This window comes from Peromyscus maniculatus, chromosome 15, assembly GCF_049852395.1.
Source record: "Peromyscus maniculatus bairdii isolate BWxNUB_F1_BW_parent chromosome 15, HU_Pman_BW_mat_3.1, whole genome shotgun sequence".
Classification (NCBI taxonomy): Eukaryota; Metazoa; Chordata; class Mammalia; order Rodentia; family Cricetidae; genus Peromyscus; species Peromyscus maniculatus.
Window position 1 is genome coordinate 43509942 of NC_134866.1, and position 20809 is coordinate 43530750.

A 20809-nucleotide genomic window follows, 5' to 3' on the forward strand; every position below is an offset into this window, starting at 1 on the left:
GGAATGTTCTGCAGCATCAGCATCCAGCAGTCTGCCAGGCCGTCTCTCAGCAGCTCTTCTCACACAGTGGTTAAAGGCACAGAGTCCAAAGCAGAGCTGCCGTTTCCCCTCAGAAGGATGCTTGTGCTAATGAGCTTAAATTCAGGTGTGAAACCACCAACATTCTGAGACTGGGCTTTCATCTATTGGAGGGATGTTTGTTTCCTCAGGAGAGATGAAGGTGGGGAGAGCTGGACAAGTTCTCTGGAAAACAGAGTTTAGTGCAGGTGGAAAGATGAGAAGAGACCCTGGAGCTCCACCCTCGCCATGCCGCGGGCTTGAACTACAGCAACACAGCTCAGTGACTTGGTCTGAACGTCATCCTATTTGGTGACAGTTTGTTTCAATGCCTGTCCTTTTCAAAGTCCTGCTTTCTATGAAAACTTGCCTGCTTAATACTACATTAGCCCCCAGTCTGCAGGACTGTTCCATGCACTCAATAGAGAAACCCAACTTGTAGAATCAACAGACTTCAGAGTCAAACAGAAACTCGAAGATTTATTTTTAAATTACCCTGCGTGGTGTGTGTGTGTGTGTGTGTGTGTGTGTGTGTGTGTGTGTGTGTGTGTGTGAGAGAGAGAGAGAGAGAGAGAGAGAGAGAGAGAGAGAGAGAGAGACCCACCCCGTGTGTGGAGGTCAGAGGACAACTTGCGGAAGTTCGATCTCTCCTTCCATCATGTGGGTCCTGGGGACCGAATTCGGGTTGTCAGACTTGACAGCAAGTGTCTTAGCTCACTGAGCCATCTCACCAGCCCTGGAAAAGAGGTGTAAATAATGCTTTTTTTCATTGTATCTAGTGTTTATCTTTTGCCTATATACATTATCGATCGCTGATTTCAGAAAACTAACCGGCAACGGGTACATGGTTCAAGTGTCTCTTCCAGAAGAGAAAGTCCATTCTCTCTTCATCCAAATCTCATTATTTAATGATACACAGTGAAATGAAATGACTTAGTGTTAGTCATAGTGTCAAGGAAGAATTGTGTCCCGGTTCATGCTTTGTCAACTTGACATAAGCTTGAGTCATCTGGGAAGAGGAACCTCAATTGAGAAAATGCCTTCATCAGACTGCCTGAAGGTAAGTCTGTGGGACATCCGTCTTGATTAATGATTGATGTGGGAGAGCCCGGCACACGGAGGGCAGTGCCACTCCTGGATGGCACAAGAAGGTGGGAGGAGCAAGCCACAGGGAGCAAGCCGGTAATCAGCATTCCTCCATGGTCTCTGTTTCAGTGTTCCTGCCTTGGCGTCCCTCAGTGACGGATTATGACAGGACATGTACACAGCAAATAAAGCCTTTCCTTTCCAAGTTGCTTACGGTCATGGTGTTTCTCACAGCAATAGTAAACGTACTAAGACAAATTGTGACCAATAGTCACAGTAGTGTAGATGCTGCTCTATGCAATTTGCATATAACAAAGTCGTTTGACCCTTGCAATGTCCTCTGAGACAGGGCATTGCTATCATTGTGTTATAGGGAGGTAATTGATAAGAATTCCAGCCATGCCCGGTGACTTAGTCGTCTCTGCCTAGTCATTTCTGGGTCATCCGTCCTGCGTGACCCATGCCCTATGGTTCCAATAGTCACGTAGCTGGACGTGACCACGTGATCTATGTGCATGCGTGGAATAGCCACCTGAAGAAATGGTGATAGACACCGGAAGCTGGAAGAGGCAAAGGACGCTTTCACCCTTGATTTTTCACTGGTGAGAATGGGCCTCCCGGAGTTCAGAGGTTTGAGAACTTTGGGAGAGTTAAACCTATGATTTTAAGCCATCCAGTTTGTGGTAGTTCCTATTTGAGCATTAGGAAGCTAATACAAATCTATCTGAACAGTACTTTACGGTTTTTAAACCGAATTTATTAACTCCCCAGACAGTTTAATATGGAGATCTAGATCTACAAGAAATGACTGTGGGATCAAATCTCCAGTGGCTCTGGGCTCTATCTCTTTATCTATAAAATAAGGCAAATGTCTGCCCTTTGTCACTCACCAAGATATTGTGAGGCTCAAACGGAGACCAATATCCCATGTGAATGATGAATAACTGAATTTTTGCATACCACACTTTTCCTTCCTTCCTTCCTCCCCCCATTTCTTTTCTCCTCCTCCTCCTCCTCCTCCTCCTCCTCCTCCTCCTCCTCCTCCTCCTCCTCTTCTTTCCCTTCCCCTTTGCCTCCCCCGCCCCCTCCTCCTCCTTCTGAGACAGGGACTCTGTAGACAGTCCTGGCTGTCCTGGAATTAGTCTGCTGTGTAGACTAGGCTGGCCTGGAACTCACAGAGATCCACCTGGAGTGTTGGGATTAAAGGCATTGTGCCGTCACTCCCGGCCTGCACTTTCTACACTGACTCTACTCTCTATACAGTATTTTCTCTTCTGAACGCTTGCCTTTGACCTTGAGCTGTTCTTCTGACTTAGCTTTGAGGGGAGCTAAGTCACTGCCTAGCTGAGGGCTTAGGCGCCGGAGACACACACTGGGGGTCCTCTCTCTTTCAGGGTCTGTCAACACTGGAGGTAAAATGTGGCGTGCAGAGAGCGAGCACGCTTGGGAGGGAAGTTACTCACTCTGAGCTCTGCCGTGACCACAGCCGTGGCCTGAGCTGAGGATTGGGGTCCCAAAGCAATGGACTCCTCCAAGAAACATCTGCTCTAGAAGCAGCAAGGCAAACAGGTCTGCTTCCCATTAGCCCCTAATGCGAGCATGATCAGAAACCAGGGAGCACCCCGAGGAGAGCAAGCAGAAGTTTGTTTTCCTGCTGCCCTTTCAGTCCTGGGCCTAGGGTAATGAAAACTCTCAAAGGTGGTAATTAGTGCCAGTCAGAGTGAGGCTTTGTGCGGCTGACCCCTATCCATTAGGAAATGGACTGAGGCCAGTGGACCAGCCACTTAACCAGGGCACAGAAAGCTAAAAATTCAATGCCTGGCCAACTCCTGCACAATTAGTGTGCTTCTCCAACCATGCTCCAATGCACAGTGGGAGCCCTTCAGGGATGGGAAAGGGCAGCCCAAGGTTGAATGCCACCCTATGCCTTGAAGCAGAGATACACAAACAGTGGCATCCTAGAGGAGGTACAGTGGAGAACAGAAGTGGAGAGGATAACTCAGTGTGCTTTTGTGGGGAGCGGAATAAATCCAGAAGGAAGAGAGTAGCGTGTGTTCCAGCAAAGAGGACCCACGCATCTAAAACTCTGGATAAAGCATGTCCCCGGCTTTAAGTGAGTCATGGCACTTGCATTCTACCAAATGTCTCCCCTACTCCATTTAGCTTTCCACGCTACCCAGAATTCTGCAGATATTTTGCATCATGAAGAAACAGAACCTTCCCCTGGAGTCCTGCAACAGCTTTGTAATTGTTCTTTCTCTCTGCGCCCCATCCAAATCACTCCCTATGTTTAAACCCAGTGGGTTTTCCCCTCAATTTTTAAACGATAAACTCTGAATGTGTGGAGTCCCATGACTAAACTCTTCAATGGCTACTCTTGTCCTTTAGATAAAAACCCTTAGCTTGACTTGTCACTTGCTCTGGCTTCCTGCTGACCTCCCCAAAGGCAGTAACACCCCCCCACACACACACACACATCTTCTCAGTCTCCATCCTTCTTTTCCAGCTTGGGGTCTTCAAACAAATCATTTGTTTATGCTGTGGGAGGCCAGTTCCCACCTTTTCAAGGGTTCTTCTGAGGAGGAGAGAGGGCTAAGGAAAGATTAGATAGAACGAGAGACCTAGCTGATGAGAAGAAAGACAGAAACACAGGTTAGCTTCCGGAGGGCCTGGGTCAATACCCACCGGCCCTTTCCGTTTATTCAAAAGGGCTTTCTATACCAATGCCAAGGGGCGGGGCAAAAGACCTTCCCCTTTGCAAGATCAAAGCACGTCACACAGCCAAGTGTAGACCCTTCCAAACACCTGGTAACCACACCCGTGGTCAAATCATCCCCTCATGCAGCCCCGCTGGGTAAAGCAAGCTCAGATTCTCTGACCCTGAGTAATTTGGGCCTCCACATTATGCATCCATAAGAATATAAGCTTGCATACGTATATGGACACATTAGTTACTTTTCTGTTGCTGTGATAAAAGAGACAGCTTTGGCTTCTGGTTCCAGGGGGATAGGAACCTGTGATGCTGAAGCAGAGGCATGACAACAGGGAGCAAACGGGAAGGTGAAAACTCACAGCTGGAAATGCAAGCAAGAAAAAGGAGCTTGAACTGCAAGGCCTCATAGCCAGCACCCAGCGGCATGCTTCCTCCAGCAGGCTGCACCTCCTAATTTCCCCCAAACAGTGTCATCAGCTGAGGACCAAGTAGTCGAAAGCCCAAGACTATGGGGACATTCCTCATTCAAATCACCACAGTGGACATGTATGAAAACTGACTGTCAAGTTCCTCTCATTGCTTTCGTAACTCATACGACATTTTTCTTTCCCTCAATGTCTCTTACCACAAGCTGTATATACACAGCCATTCCTTAGTGCCTGGCAGGTGTTGGTTCCAGGATATCTTGTGGATACAAAAATCCTCAGATTTCTCAAGCCTGTATAGAATGGTGTAGTATTTGTATATAGTCAATCATGTCTTCCTCTATACTTTAAATCATCTCTAGATGCATGTTTATATTTATAATATGTTTGTGATACTTATACCATGTAAATGCCATGTAAATAGGTCTTATACTGTTTGAGTAACAATGGCAAGAAGGAATTCTTGTGGGTGTTCAATACAACCTCAGTTTCTTCCTGGCTATATTTAGTCTATGATTTCTTGAGCCCACGCATACAGAAGCCATGGTATGAGGGTGTGTAGATATTTATATGAATCAATTAGTTTCTCTTTACATTTTTTCCAGTCCTGCTGACTTGTTAGCTCTGTGCAGGAGGGTGACTGGTGTTTTGTTCCCTACAATTAATCTGGTGCTCTGACCTTGGGCATTCCACGATCCTAAGCAGGAGTGGGATAATGCTTTGTTACTGGCTTTTTGCTAAAGCTCCTCAAGCGATTCTAATGTACAGCCAGGAAGGATGTTTGCCCAGACTACCCTCCTTTTTAGGAAGGTCAGAGGTTTAGAGATGTCTCCTGACAACGTCAAGGCCTTGGACCTGGCTTGGCTTTCAGGATGCTGAGACAAGGGCTCAGCTCGGTCAGAGCTCGGCTTTCTTCCTTACTGTTTTGACCTTTCATCAAACTGGAGACATTTTGCTACTGAGCAGAGGTAGAGTCCTTTCAGACTACTGCATTCCCACTCAGATATGCTGGCCCAGGGCTTTCTCTGTCCCAATACCCAGGACCTGGGCCTGAGGGTCCTGGGCATCGTTTGTGCACTCAGAGTCCGGGCAAGGTAAAGGAAGCAGTTCAGAGTGGTTGAAGGTCCAGGTTCTGAAGCTAGACCCTGCTGGGTTTCAATTCTGATTTGATAGCCAAACTTAAGCAACTCCTAGGATCTCAGTTTGTAACTGGAGGAAAACTTACACTTGATGCTTCAAGTAGTTGCTGTAAAGAGAACCAGTGTGCTCTGTGAAGAACTCAGCAGCAAGCTTGGCTGACACCAAGAGACCAGCTGCCATCAGTCTAAGGCTGATGCTTCAGTCTGTGGAACCCTGTACCTCAGCTAGGCAACCACTTACACTCTCTTCCTTTCTCCCACCTTCTCCTCCTTCCCTTTTGTATGGAAGGTTTTTCTTTTCTTCTTGAGGTGTAAATAGAAAATAGAGACGTGTTTCAGAAAGTCTAGCTATTAAGCACTAAAATACCCTTCAAAACCAAAAGCCCCCCTTATTACAACCTGTCAACTCTACAGGCCACCCCATCATCTCTAGGTCACGTAATCGCACTCTGCAAAGTGAAAGCATCTTGTGGAACTCAGTCGCTAAGCAACTGCTTAAAACAGCGTGCAGGGATTCTGCATCCCTTGGTCATTCCGGCTTATAACTGTCTGACATCCTATCTCTTGAACTCCAGCCACATTTTAAATATTGTATGCCAGACTATTTTTTTTTCCTAAGGCAACGCTGAATAAATCTGACCCCTGAAAAATCACAAAATATTAGTGATGTAGGTCTTAAGTGGTGCATATCTATTGGATTACCTCTTTGTCTACTTTTTTGTATTCTCTTTGTTTTATGCATAGGGCAAACTAAAGGTGAATTTCAGGCTAGACCCAAGCATGACAAGGAGGCCTTCATTCATTGTCTTGCCCTGCTGGGTCGGGCCATCTGTAACAGTTGTCCATTAGTAGGAATGCAAAGCAATCAGAGGGTCTGAGATGTGGCTTTGAGGGTGATCCTGTCCAGCCCCCTGGAGAGGTATCGCTCACTCTCTCAATTCTTCGTTAATGTAACACTTTGCAGTCCACCAGGATGCGCTCTGGCATCTTACCTGCTCTGACGAGAGGATTTGGGAGAGGAAAACAGCTCCTGGTCAGAAGTGGAAAAGCAATGGGCATGGAGAGGGGCAGTTATTGTGGTGAGAAGCCAGAGAGAGGCTTAGCCAGAACACTCCAGAGTGATGGACGATCAATACTAGCCTGTTTTTTATATTTTATTATTGGTGTGTGTGTGTGCGCGTGTGTGCGTGCGTGCGTGCGTGCGTGCGTGCGTGCGTGTGTGTGTGTGTGTGTGTGTGTGTGTGTGTGTGTGTGCAAACCTTAGTGCACACGTGGAGGTCAGAGAACAACTTTGGTGGCGCTGGTTCTCTCTTTACACTTCTGTGTGGATTTGGGGGATTGGATCCAGTTCGTAAGATCTGTGAGGAAAGTGCCTTTACCAACAGAGTCATCGTGCTGTTCCATAAAATCTTGCAACTCTGCCAGCTAAAAAGAACTGCTGATATAGCCATGATTAGTCAATATCATTGTACAGTGGCTCCAAAGATAGGTCTATGACAGAATCCTGACATCTGTGAATATTATCATATATGGCAAAATATATGATTTGAGTTAAATGTCTTGAAAGGAGAAACTTGTCTTGGATTCTAAATATAATCACACATATCCTTATAGGAGACAGGCAGAGGGGTTTCGCTCCATAGTTTCAAAAGGGAAGGCCATGTGAGGAAGCAAGGGAGAGGAGACAGCCTGTGAGGGAAGCCCAGGGAGTTCCAGCCAGCAGGAAGCTGGGAGAGGAAAGGGGTAGTTTTCACCCTGTGGCCTTGGGAGGGTACTCCATCCTGTTTATTTACCCCTTAACTTAGGACATCAGAACTAGACATGCCAATGTGATAGTACTTGCATATAGTCACAGCATTTGGGAGGTTGAGGCAGGAGGATCATGAATTTAAGACATCCAGAGCTACATAAGTAGACTCTGTTGTGATTTTTGTAATTTTAAGCTGTGAAGTCTGTGGGTGACTTGTGATAGCCCCAGGAAACAAGCACAGCTCCCCATTCACTGTATGATCACATTTGTTTTTTTTTTTTTAAAGGACTGCTGTTCTGGTGTGCAGGGTATGTGCATCTTCCACTTTGTGTAGATTAGAGGGTTCTAGGTCGCAGTCACCTAAGCAGTGTGTCTTTCCCGTTGCCCACATCCTTGACAGTTGTTGGTGTTGTTAGATTTTAAACTCCGCCAGCGCTGGCTAGTTCAATGGTAGATCACTTGCTTGGTTTGTGTAATGGCCCTAGGCTTGATCCTACTACAGCACACACGCACGCACGCACGCACGCATGCACGCACGCACGCACGCACGCACGCACGCACACACACACACACACACACACACATGCAGGTATACACATGCATACACACACACAGTTGCTTACAAAGCTCCTCAGGTAACACCACAGAACCTCTGCCGAGTGGCCATGCTTCTCTTTTGAGTCTTAATCCAAAAAAGCATAAAAATAATCTCTTCCTTTTTTCTATCACTCTTTCTTTAGAATACTGAGCATAGCCTGGGCCTGCTTTTCTTGATCTGGGATTTCTCTTCTTCTTTTTTATTACTCAATTTTTTTCTTGAATTGAAAATTGATTTTTTTCCATACACTGTATCCTGATGACGGTTCCCTTCCTCTACTCCCTCCAGCTCCTCTCCACCTCTCCTTCCACCCAAATTCACCCCCTTTCTGGCTCACTAGGAAACAAACAAACATGTAAGGGAGAATGATAAACAAAATAAACACATTAGAATAGGACGAAACAAAGAAACAGAAGGAAAAGAGCCCAAGAAAAGGCACCAGAAACAGAGACCCACTCATTCACACACTCAGGAATCCTACAAAAACACAAAGCCAAAAGCTGTAAAATATGTGCTTAGTGCCTGCAGAGTAAAAAAGAAAAAAAAATAAAACAAGAAATAAGAAAATAAAGAAAAGATAAAATTAAAAAGAAAAAGTCCTGACATGACTTTATGGGACACGGAAACTTCAAAGACGCCATCGACTTTGTTTTCTCTTGGTCATCCACTGCTGGGCATGCAGACTACCCTTAAGAGCAATTTGTTTCCCCAGTGAGACTCCCTTGGAGAATATTAAATTTTCACTTGCAAGGGGTTACTAGTTGGAGCTACTTCTGGCTTAGGGAAGGGGGCTTGTGTCTACCTTTCCTTTCCAAGGTCTCTTACTCTCTACGTATTGTCTAGGTGTCTGCTCCCATCTGCTGCAGGAGGAAGCTTCTGTGATGGTGGCTGAGCAGGGCGCTGATCTATGAGCACAGCAGAATGTCATTAGGAGTCATTTTATCATTACACTCCTTTAGTAGAACAGTAGTACTTGGTTTTACCCTAGGCCCCTGGGTACTACTCTCAGGTTCTTGGTCACTAGGGCAGCATATGGGTTCCACCTTGTGGAGTGGAATTTCTTTTTCTGAAGTTCCACCTCACCCCTACCCTTCACCTTGCCACTTGGCTTCTTTCTGACTTCCTAGCATGCCACCCCAACTTGAAAGGCATGGCTTGTTCTTCGGCTCTCCACACCCCTCCTCTCCACACCCCTTCTCCCTGCACCTGCTGAGATTCGTAGCTTGTCTGCCCTATTTTGCTTTGTTTCATTTTTTTTTGAACTCTAATAAAAATGTCTTTGTACTTAAAAGACAATAAGTGAAGAAACAATTTTTTGCAAACCCAAATTTTGTCTGCTTCTCCTTGGTTACTTGTGAAGTTGAGAATGTTCCGTATGATTCTTGACTGTGTATGTTTCTCCCTTAGTGACAGACCTCGCAGAGTCTTCACCCATGGTAATGAGTAATTTACATTTTTAAAAATTATTTCAGTAGTTTCTTATGTTTGCAAATCCTAATACTTTATACTTGGATACACTCACAGTGTGACTTGCACAAAAAAAATTGAGGAAATAGTCTTTCAGTGTTCACCAGTTATTGTCTGGCTCAGCAAATTTCCTGGTGAATTTCAAACACACAACTCAGTTTCACTTGTCTACACAAATGAAAAACCATCAACCCACAGTTGTACCTGAAGTACACTCATTCATCAGTGTAACAACAAATTAACTATAGACACAAACATTCAACAAAAGTATCAACAGTGCTCTATGACTATCTTTTGCCTTTGTTCAATTTACAATGCAATATTTGCATATCCTATTACTATTTGAAAGTTTTGTTACATATTCTTAATACTAGTAAAATATGTATATATATGCATATATTTATCCATTACATTAGTAATGTATATGTATATTCTTATAACAGATATTTACCTCTCTCCTCCATGGAAATCTGGCTGTATATTTATTAGTACAGCCCTGGCTCTAGCCAGTGTCCCCAAGTACTGCCTGAGATTTGCTGTAGCCCATCATACCTTACATTATGGGTCCTCCTCGATTTGGTCAAAGGTATTTTACAAGGCTAGACCATAGAGGGGCTTGGGGAGGTGGTTAACTTCGAGAGAGTTGATTTTATCTTAACTAATGGTATTTGCAGGGGTCCTGTTATTCGAAGAAGTTCACATTTGGAGTATTATGGGTGCAATTCTTAGCAAATTGTTTGGGGGAGATAATTTGACTTTTATATGATATTCTAGATAGCTGACATCTGCAATCAACTTGACTGGACTTAGAATCATTGTGGAAGCATTATCTCTTGGTGTATTTGTTAGGGTGTTTCCAGGAAGGTTGAGCTGAGGAGGAAAGACCCACTTTGAATGTGGGTGGCACTATCCATGGTCTGGGGTCCTGGGCTGACTAAAAAGGAGAAGGAAAACTGAGAACTGGCCTCTTCCCCGGTCTCTGTTTTCTAACTGCAGACACACTGTGACCCGCTGTTTCCCACAGCCTTGTCGCCTCCGTTCTGATGGACTGTACCTCCTCAAACTGTGAGCCGAAGCAAATCTTCCCTTACTTAGGTAGTTTGTGCCCGCTGTTTTCTCATAGTAATGAGAAAAGTAACTATGTAATACCCAAGGGCGCAAGCCACTGCTGGCTGCTCATGCCAGGGGAAATTGAAAGAGATCAGTGGGCAATCAGAGATAGCTGATGCAGGCCGGAGCCGTGCTCACCTAGAGAGTAAGAATGAGGTTTGTGTGAGGGCCCCTGGACCAGCCTGTGGGGGCTGGCTGGTGTTCAGTTCTACATGGTTTTACAGGACATCGGCACCCTACTGGCAGGAAGCTAAAGCTGAATGCTGGATTCCTTGTGGGGTCAGAAAGAAATGTAGGTGAGCATCAGAATGGTATCCACCTGTCTGAATTAAAACACAGAGAGGGATCCCAAGGGGGTACGTTGTCAAGGGGACTCCATTTTAAGTCCCGGATGAACCCAACAGCGTAGATGCCCCCGGACCTTTGAGGGTGACTGCTGCTTCTACATCTCCGGTCTACCACACCCCTTTCAATCCTGGCTGAACAGAAACAGTAACCAGCAAATGGGGGAGGGGCAGGAAAGAGAAAGAGCTGAAGTCAAAGGTCAGTAATCACGCTGGCATCTCCAGACGCAGGCTTCTGGCAACCAGACTTCAGCATGGAGGGGGTTGAGAAGAATCCACCTTCTCATGAGGTTAAAAGCTCTCAGAGGATCTTGGATGAGCCATTCTAAAGAGACTGCCTTTGGGAACTTACATGTGATTTTGGTTTTGGTTGTCTTTTGTTTGCAGTGAGCCAAGATAAAGACATTCTGACTTTTTTCCCCCCCCACTTCTGTCTTTCATAAGCTGGAGAGCGTTGCCTCACTCAATAACCTTGGAAGAGCCATGAGTAGGGAAGAATAAAGTTGTCGTTGCTCACCTCATGGAAGTCCTGTAAACAGCCCAGTGCTGACGTCTTGTTCTCACCTTCAACTTTCTTCAGCCTCTCTTACCAACCTGTTTGGTCCCCCACACTCTTGCACAGGCTCATCTTGCCTGGAATGTCCTTCCTCCTTCCCTCTCTCTCTTCCCTAGCTGGCTAATTTTTATTTAGCTTTTGAAAGTGTCTGTCAAACATCGCCTTCTCTTTGAACTGACCATTCCTACCACGCCTTCCCTGCTAGCCACGGTTAGATCTCCACTCCTATACGATAAATACATGATGTCATTTCGGTAGTTGATTTCATGAGCACATCCTGCTATTCTGTGACGTCTTGGAGAACAGGGAACATGTCTTATGGTATCTTTGGTGTGTAGCATAATGCCTTTCATGGGTAAGATATGTGGGAATAGAAACTAGATTAGAGGCAGACTTTTCAGGATTTCCCTAAGAAAACCCCAAGAGAGGAAGAAGCCCCAGGGAGCTGGTGAGAGGCCCATACATAGGACATGTGGGATATGCAGTATCAGGCTAGCAGAAAGCAATCAAGGGTGAAGCTCTGTAGACCCACACAAATAGAAAGTGCCTAAGAACCTTATCTCTGAATTGTGCAGGGTTATTCCTTCCATAAAGGGACTCATACAGGTTGTCAGTTGTTGCCAAGATACTTTGGAGGTTGGGTGGGAGGCAGAAAGGCAGATTTTTGTCAACTTGCACCTGAGACCGAGTGGCTGAATGCAGAAAGTGTGTCTCTTCTGGCTTCCTAGACAGATGCTCAAGTCATTCTATCTATTTACTTTTCACATTAATTAATTGATTGATAAATTTGTGAGTATGTGTGTTCATATGTGCCTGTGGATGTATGCCACATGTGTGGGGTCCCCATGGGGGCCAGAAGAGGCCATTGGCTCCCCAGGAGTGGATGGAGTCACAGGAGCTCATGAGTTGTCCATGGGTGCTTGGAACTGAACTCTGTCCTCTGGAAGTGCAGCAAGCGCTCTTAATGCCTGAGCCATCTCTCCAGCCCCTCAAGTCATTTTGACTAAAGAAAATTGAATTAAATGGGTAGCAGGCCTTCGCTTGGCATGCCACTGACGTAGTGAGGAAAGAATGCTGAGTCCCAAAGGAGCAGCAAACAGCCTTGACCGAAATTTGACACAGGGAAATCCATTAATGTGAAAAATGCAAAGAGAGGCGTGGAAAGATGGCAGTCTGTACACACACACACACACACACACACACACACACACACACACACACACACGGTGGGGGGATAAAAAGGGAGGGAGGGAGGGAAAGAAGAGAGAGAGGGAGAGTATTTGTGTCAGCATCCCTCACTACTTCACACCCCTAAGCACTGAATTCTTGGCTTTCTTCCCCTATACATGATCATGATCATAAGTTTATAACAAAATGTAGCCGAAATAAAACGCGATGAAAGAGAAATGGATGTGTTTCTTTACAGTAGCTGTACATACATTGTTTATATTGCACAGTGGGCCATTTTTCATCTTGAAAGGGGCTAAATTTATCCACATAAAACATGATCCCATTCACTGTTTCCTGTGGAGTCACAGCTATTGGAAATGCGTTGTCTTCCTTTGGTTCTTTCAGATTTGACCTCTAACCTCTGTGTGTTGGATGCTGGGTATTCATAGTCAGCTTATTGTTGGTCCTGCAGAGAGGTGAACTACTTCCAACCAGGATAATCTCAGCTCCTGGTAGACTCGCTGTGCCACACATTTTAGGAAAACTCTTGGAGTCTTCATTTGAGGCCCTGACATGAAGCAGAGAATAATGTTTTTGGGGGTCTGAAGATGAAAAGCAGGATTTTTAAAAGATTTCTGCCCCTCCCTATAGTGATGGAACTGAACTACCTCCGAGACTGACTTTCTGCTCTTTTCTGGGCTGCTCTTCCTCAAGTTGAGGCCCAGTGAGGAGACTTTGCCTGACCCCACCCTGCCAGCCCACCCCGCTTCTAACCACTCCATCCTTCTCCAAGGGAAGACGTTCCTCATAGTTGGTATTTTCTTTCTTACTCATGTGTTAAGGTCTTTGGTAGATGTCAGACGATAGTTTCTGGGAGAGAAAGCTTTACAGAAAACATCTTAGTCATCATTGCCTACTTCACTTTCATAGCAGTGATGAAAATGGGGAACGGGTTTTTGACATCTTTTACCGACTTTTTGTGGAGTTCCTGGTAGTTTCTAAAGAATTTTATGGACATCTCATTCATCGAACACCACTGTTTCCATCTTGTGCACAAGAAGGCCGGAGACCTTAGAAAGCTAAAATGACATGCCCAAGCTCTCAAAATACAATTGGCAGAATGACTCCAAATTCTTCCCCACTGCATTATGGGCCAGAATCAAGACCAAGGGCTCATAACTGTTGATGGCACTTTGTTTTGTTCACGCTGTGAGGCTGAGGCTGGCTTGGAAATGATGATCTTCCTGCCTCTGCCTCTTGAGTGCTGAGATTATGGGTATGCACGGCTGTTTATTTATTACTTTTTACTTGGGAAATTTGGGGGCAACATTTTAATCACTGAGCTAATTTGATGACCGCCTAGAAGTGTCTACATTTCCTACATACCCCTCTTAAGGATGTCCTAGACAGAGTGTATTAGATGGCAATTTTCTTGATTATTTCAAGCAAGTCATCCAAAACCAATTATAGAGTCATTTCCCCCCTCCCTGTGGAGTGTGGAGAGCTGAGAAACCGTGATTCTAATTCTGCAGTTTCTGTCCTTAGGCTTGCTTTTCCACAAGTCTCATACGGAAGCACTAGACTGAAGAGGCGAAAATCAAGTTAATTTTAACCCGAAATGGCCCAGATTGATTTTTTTAAATGCTATTTTATTTTTAGCCTTGCTTAGTAGCCAAATGTTGTATTCTTGATAATACAGAATAAATTATAAATTCCCATACTTCTTAAAATAGATTATACTGAATCTTCACTAATCTCTTTGAGTCCATTTATAATAACATAAAAACTATACGAACTTGATGAAAAGTACAATGCTTGCATACTAAAAATATCAAACTATTGCTGAGTCAAAAAAAGAGGAAGAGTTAAATCAATACAGGGGTGTATCATGTTTGTGTATTGGAAGGGTCAATATGTGAAGGGTATAGATGCAAGATGATCTGTAACAGAAGCCGAAAAAACAGTGGCCTGAGTCAAATCCAGCCTACTGTCTGCTTCTGTGAATAAATGTTTATCGAACACGCCCACACCGTTCATTTGCCTATTGCCTACGGCTGTCTGCCCATCAAACGTCTCACAGCTTTCCCAACTTCAGACTTATCTGTTAACACGATATTAGTCAAAATCCAGTTGGTTGTGAGTGTATGCGTGTGTGTGTGTGTGTGTGTGTGTGTGTGTGTGTGTGTGTGTGTGTCTGTGTGTGTGTGTGCGCGCGTGCACGTGCATAGAAACTGAGTTGAGTCTAAATTTGTATGGAAATTCAGCAGAAGACCTGGAATAGTTTATAATGTTGGAAAAGAACACCCCTACTGCAATTCCATGTGGTTTTTAGGGTTAACCTGGACCGTGCGGTCCTGCCACCTGGTTGGTATCTCTTCTAAACTCGAGTCGTCTCTTGTTTCTATCCTCTGCAGAAGGACCTGCCTGGATGATGCAGCTCTTGGATGGATGTGCACAGGAAGAGCCGGGGGTGTCTCTATTCCTTAGCTCCCATGATGCAGTTCAGTTCTGATGAAGGGCCGAGCGTGGGTGAAAAGGGGAACACATTGCCTCACTCAGTTCCCCTGAGGTCTGTGCAGATTAGATCTCCAGAGGGTAAAGCTTTCAGTGGGATGTGGGTCACACTGTCCCTGGGCTGAACATCTCCCTCCCACTGGGAATCTCCTACTTGTACCTCCTCCGCTACATCCATAACAAGCCCACTGTTTCTCTTTCCCTGCTAGGGGTCAGGTGTGGCAAACTCCACACCCCTTCCCTTTCTTGGTCCACTCACATCTAGCTCCATCCAAGGATGCTCCACCCACATAAATGACCCCCTTCAGCCTGTGCTAAGGATTGGCACGCAGTGCCTTAAAAACAAACCTTTTCATAATTCAGTCTCCAGATATCCTAAGGACTTCTCTCGGGGACTGTTTGAAGAGACTAGCCTGGTTGTGTGTGATGGAAAGCCACGTGGTAGCTGCCGTGTCCCACCCCACCTGGTCTTGTCAGTATGGTCCAGTAGTTAAGATGAGATGTCTCTGCAGTCAGTCAGCCTGGGTTTACCCTCACCTTTTCCAGCTCTATAACCGTTTGTATAATGCTTTACTTCTCCATGACCTTAGCTGTCTCAGCAATAAAATAAAGGTAGTAAAAACCACACTCACCGTGTACTTCCTTGTAGGGTCATGCTGAGGATCTACTGGGAGGAAAAAACGAAATGAAAAACAAAAGAAACGGCCATCATTCTTCTAGTTCTTATACATTCTTCCCAGGACGAGGACTTTCTGCCACTTCAGAGTTAACTCTACATAGACTGAGAAGGAAGGTCCTTTCCAAGAACACTCAACTATCCAGGAAGAGGCGTTTTCCTACAAGTAGAGAGTCATCAAAATCAGGAGGTGGTCATCTTGACAAACGTAGAGCAGTGTGATCACACAGCTAAAGACATCCCCTTTAGAGACAGGGAAGGATACTTCAGATGCTCCCTGGAACTCTTTTACCAAATTGGGTAGCTCAAGTCTCCAAAGAGTACAAATTATGGCCAGGTGGCACAGGCCTTTAATCCCAGCACCCGGGAGGTAGATCTCTGTGAGTTTAAGGCCAGCCTGGTCTGCAGTGAGTTCCAGGACAGCCAGAGCTACACAGAGAAACCCTACCCTGTCTTGAAAAATGAAAGTCAAAAAGCAAAAAGAGTACAAGTTATATCCTTTTTCATTGACCCTTACTGCCCTATCCTCCATAAAGGGAGACTAAGCCCTTTATTTTAGCCACTTGGAAACTGTGGCTTGGGTATTTTACAGGTTTTCTTTCCTAATGGGATCTTGTTATCATTCCCTTTAATAAAACTTGCTTAATAAAGTTGAATAAAACCTCTCTGTGAATATTGCATTTTTGTCGGTTCTATGAATCACAGTAGACTTGATACGATAGCAATCAGTGGACTTAGGGAAATAGGGACAAGAATCATTTACAGCTTCCAGTGGTTCATATCGATTGTTAACTTGACAGGAACTAGAATCACATAGGAAAGGCACCTCTGGCCATGTCCGTAAGTGGTTATCTTCATCAGATTAACTGATATTGGAGGATTTTCTCTGAAAGTGGGTAGCCTGATTCCCTGGGCCTGGATAATTCCCGATGCATTAGTTACTGTTCTGTTGCCATGATAAAACACCATGACCGAGTCAACTTCTAGAGTCAAGGTTTATATGTGGCTTTACAGTTCCAGAGAGGTAAGAGTCCATCGCTATCATGGCTGAGAACCGTAGCAGCAGACAGACATGATGGCTGGAGCAAGCTGAGTGTTTACATCTTAAACCACAAGCAGCATCCGATGCAAACTGGGGGTGGTGGGAGGCTTTGTAAGCCCAAATCCCACCCCCAGTGACACATTTCCTTCAGTAAGGCCATACCTCATAAGCCTCCCCAAACGGCACCGCCAACTGGGAACCAAATATTCAAATGTTCAAGACTAAGGAGGATGTATTCAAACCATCATACCTGCATTGTGTGATGAGGATAAAGTCAGCTGAACACCAGCATCCGTTGCTCTCTGTTTCCTGACTGTGGATATAATATAACCAGCTGTCTTGCATTCATGCCACCCTGACTTCCTGATCATGATGGGCTGTAACTGTGACCTTCAAGTCAGAAGAAATCTGTCCTTAGGTTGTGTTTGTCTTGGAATTTCAACCCAGCAAAATTATTAATAGAGTACTCGACGCTACTCTTTTTACAATTTATTTGGTGCCCATCTAATTACAAATTGAATCACTACTGAGGTTCACTTTATTTTCTGATTCTACAAGTACATCTTAGGTATACATGTCACAGCTAACATATTAATTCACTTGAATGACACTCATATACAAGCCACTTAGCTATTTTTAATAATTTCCCTATGTTCCAGTGGACTTGTCCACTCTCCAGAACAGGATTCTGTCCTCTGACTGTAAGCCAAAGGGGTCAAAAACTGCTTTCTGCAGAATTATCCTAATTTACTGTTGATGCGCATCTTACTGATTTAGAAATTATTCAAGTTTCCAGCCGAGGAAATTATTTAAATGGAATGTTTGAAGTGTTTTAATGCACTGTTTTCACTGGGGAATGAATGTTATAAATATCAGTTTAAAGATTCTAAAAGTTATATATTACAAAAGAGTTGAAGTGTGGGAGAGAGAATGAGGAAACGCTATGATGTCTACTCAACATCCGGACACTCAGGCTACCAAGATGGGACAGATCTGGGGTCCTCCCCCCATAGAAAAGACTGTTGATGGAGACATGCATGCGACTGATGCCCAGACATCTCTAACTTGCGCTGCACAAAGCAGTGGGAGTGCTTTGTACCAGGCAACACTTCTTTCCTCTAGCAGTAGCACTACTTATTGAAAACAGTTGGGGGATGACAATATCCGTATTATTTCTTTTTTAATTATATCAGCCTGAGGAAGACATCATTTTCCCTTATTTTTGAAGTTTCAGGACTAAAAGATCAAATGGACTCACAAACATTATTCATATACGAGGAGGAGAAAGTCCTAACGCTGCACGAATCCACTTCGGCTAATAGTTGTAAACAAATGTTCCCCAAATCTCAGAGGATTTTCATCTCTCATCAGAGTGCATTTCGAGGCTCTGTGTGATATGTTTTGGGGATTCTCCTTCAAGTCCTCCCAACTTCAGATTTCCTGGGCTGGCAGAGAGGAGCATCAGGGGGAAATGGAGGAGGAGTTTGACTATGGGGTCTAGGTGCCTGGCAGAGCTGTGGGGTCTGTGGCTTCTCTCAGTGATCTCTTGATCTAACTGCAAGTTAGCATGAGAAATGGAATTCAGCTCTCTGCTCAAAGAGAAGAGGATACAAGTTGGATTAGCCAGACTGCCATGTAATTTACACAAAGGGCCATGTTAGCGTCAGGCAAACTGCATGATACCCCACATGGGTTTCCTTTTGGTCTATACTGACTGCTTTGAAAATTCTTCTTAGTTCAAAGTTTTGAATAGAATCATTTCACTACCAAAGAAGGAGATCTACTATTTTTGGTTTCTCTCAAAAGCTCAGAAGTCTACGATATTTTCTGTTTCTGTGTTTCCTTTTGGCTCAAATGGTCCAGACTGAGTAGCGGCTGTCCCAGAGCTTAGACATAGAGTCTCCAGGTTGCCTGTCCCAGAGCTTAGACATAGAGTCTCCAGGTTGCCTGCAGCCCATTGCACTCCCGATTGGCCTGATCCTCAAAGATCCCGAGTCCACAGTGGGAAAAACGAAGGATGAACAATGAAAGGATACACAGAAATAGACTCGGGAGTAAGCAGAGGTCAAGCCTAGGCTTTTGAGGCCATCCAAGGACTCTTGACTGAAGGGAAGTCTCTATAGGCTCAGGACAAAGTAGACGGAGAGATGGGGCAATTCTTTTCCTCTCTGGCTCCCAGAGATTGAGTCCCAGAGTAGGGGTCTTATCTGGGGGCATTTTAGTTCCAGAAAGAAAAACAGTGGACAGATCCCAACAGAGCAATAGCAACAATAAAAGAACAGAGATATAGCTGTTGGAAGGTGCTGTGGAATGTCGTTCTGTGTGATGTGAATGTGTGTTGCTCTGATTGGTTGATAAACAAAATGCTGATTGGTCAGTAGCCAGGCAGAAAGTATAGGCAGGGTAAGCAGATGAGGAGAATTCTGGGAAGAGGAGGGCTGAGTGAGGACTCGCCAGCCAGACACAGAGGAAGCAAGATGACAAGACAGAACTGAGAAAAGGTACCAAGCCACGTGGCTAAATATAAATAAGAATTATGGGTTAATTAAAGTGTAAGAGGTAGTCAGTAATAAGCCTGAGCTAATGGCCAAGCAGTTATAATTAATATAAGCTTCTGTGTGTTTACTTGGGGGATGCGAATAGGAGAGATTTGTCCTGACCGCCAGCCAGCCAGGACACAGAAAAACTTCCAACTACAGGAAGGATGTACAAACCCAAGCCTACTAGCCAGCTTGAACCAGGAGGCAAGGATCACGGTGGGCATCTTTGAAGTGTGTATTCACCCTGCATGACTGATTAGCCTGCAGTGAGGGTAGACTTAGGAGTTCAAAGTGATGAAATGTGGATGAGAAGCTTCCAAATTGATAAAAGAAACTGCTTTTGGAAGGGTTACAGGGCAGTCCTTTGAGGGTTCAGCAATTCTCACTCTCCTGGACTCCCCCGTGTTCTGAGAGTTTCCCAGCAGCCAACAACTACAGCAGGTGGTGCAGGACCCGCATACCCCTGGTGATGTTGATCCTAGGAAAAACTGTGGCCAGAAGATCCAAAAAGGCAAGGTGACTCATTCTTCCTGCCTGGGTCATGTCCGTGAGTCATGCACTTTAATCTCGTCCTAATGATGGGGAGAGGAACATCAAAAAGACTGTCTATGGTCTTTTTTATCAACATTTGATGAAAAACACGAAAATCCCCTTTTACAGAATCCTCTCAGAACGTGTTTATCTGGTCTTTTCATTTTGTTACCATGTCTTCCCCAGCTTCTGAATGGAGGAAGGAAAAGGAAGTTCTGAGAAACTCAAAGAAAGGTTAAGATGGCTTTAGCCTCTGCTGCCTGGGACAGCAGTCTCAGCCTGGAAGGAGCAGCTCTCCCTGGAGTAATCAAGACATCTCCTCACTGGATTCTTTTCAGCTCCATTTACAAGAGTGTGCTGTTCAGATCTCCTCGGCTGCAAGAGCAGAGGAAGTGGTGGATGATTCGAATCTTAGACTTTGGTGTCAGGTAGATGGATCTGGAGTTGAATCCTGAACTTATCAGTTTGGCTGTGTAACTTCAGGCAAGATCCTTGAATGGGTTTAAATTGAGCGTTTATATCCATAAAACAACTGTAAAAAAATAGAGTCGACATAGTGCTCCCATACCTGTCATTGATTAAGCTTCTAGTCTGTGCCAGATGTTGATTTATGGACTTGGCATGTAATGCCTCAATTTGACCCCACTGCAGTCTCAGACATGAGTACCATGGCTGGGCCTGTTCTACAGATGTAGAGCTTGACACACAGAGTGAGGAGAACATGCCCAGGGTCATGAGATTAGAAAGCAGTAGAAACAGTATAAGAGCCTCCTCCAGTTTTTACAAAGCCTGTGAATAAGTAAAGGATTGGGTTCCTGTAGGTGCACAATATATAACATATTTTAAAGTGAAAGAGAAAAGGGGAAGGAATTCCCTTCCAGCTGTTCCAATCGCTAATTCCTTCTGTTTCAAACAAATGAACAATTCTGTCATCAGCCCACGACGTGAGAATAATTTATAGCATGCCCTACCTTTTAGTTCAAGTTACCCAAAGTCATGGAGCATCTTCATGAAAAAGCTGTGGCCATCACCTAATGCTAGGCCAGGACACATCTTATTCAAGAAACTGCTCCGTTCATTTTTTTCAACTG

At 44.7% G+C, this 20809-nt stretch overlaps 1 long non-coding RNA gene across 1 annotated transcript; it reads left to right on the plus strand.

Annotated features, from left to right (window-relative positions):
* Positions 1-1678: 1678 nt before the first annotated feature.
* Positions 1679-16273, plus strand: LOC121822922 (uncharacterized). The gene is made up of 3 exons (XR_013044887.1): positions 1679-1745; positions 14830-14984; positions 15579-16273. It is a non-coding gene; the product is annotated as an uncharacterized LOC121822922 (long non-coding RNA).
* The last annotated feature ends 4536 nt before the right edge of the window (positions 16274-20809 follow it).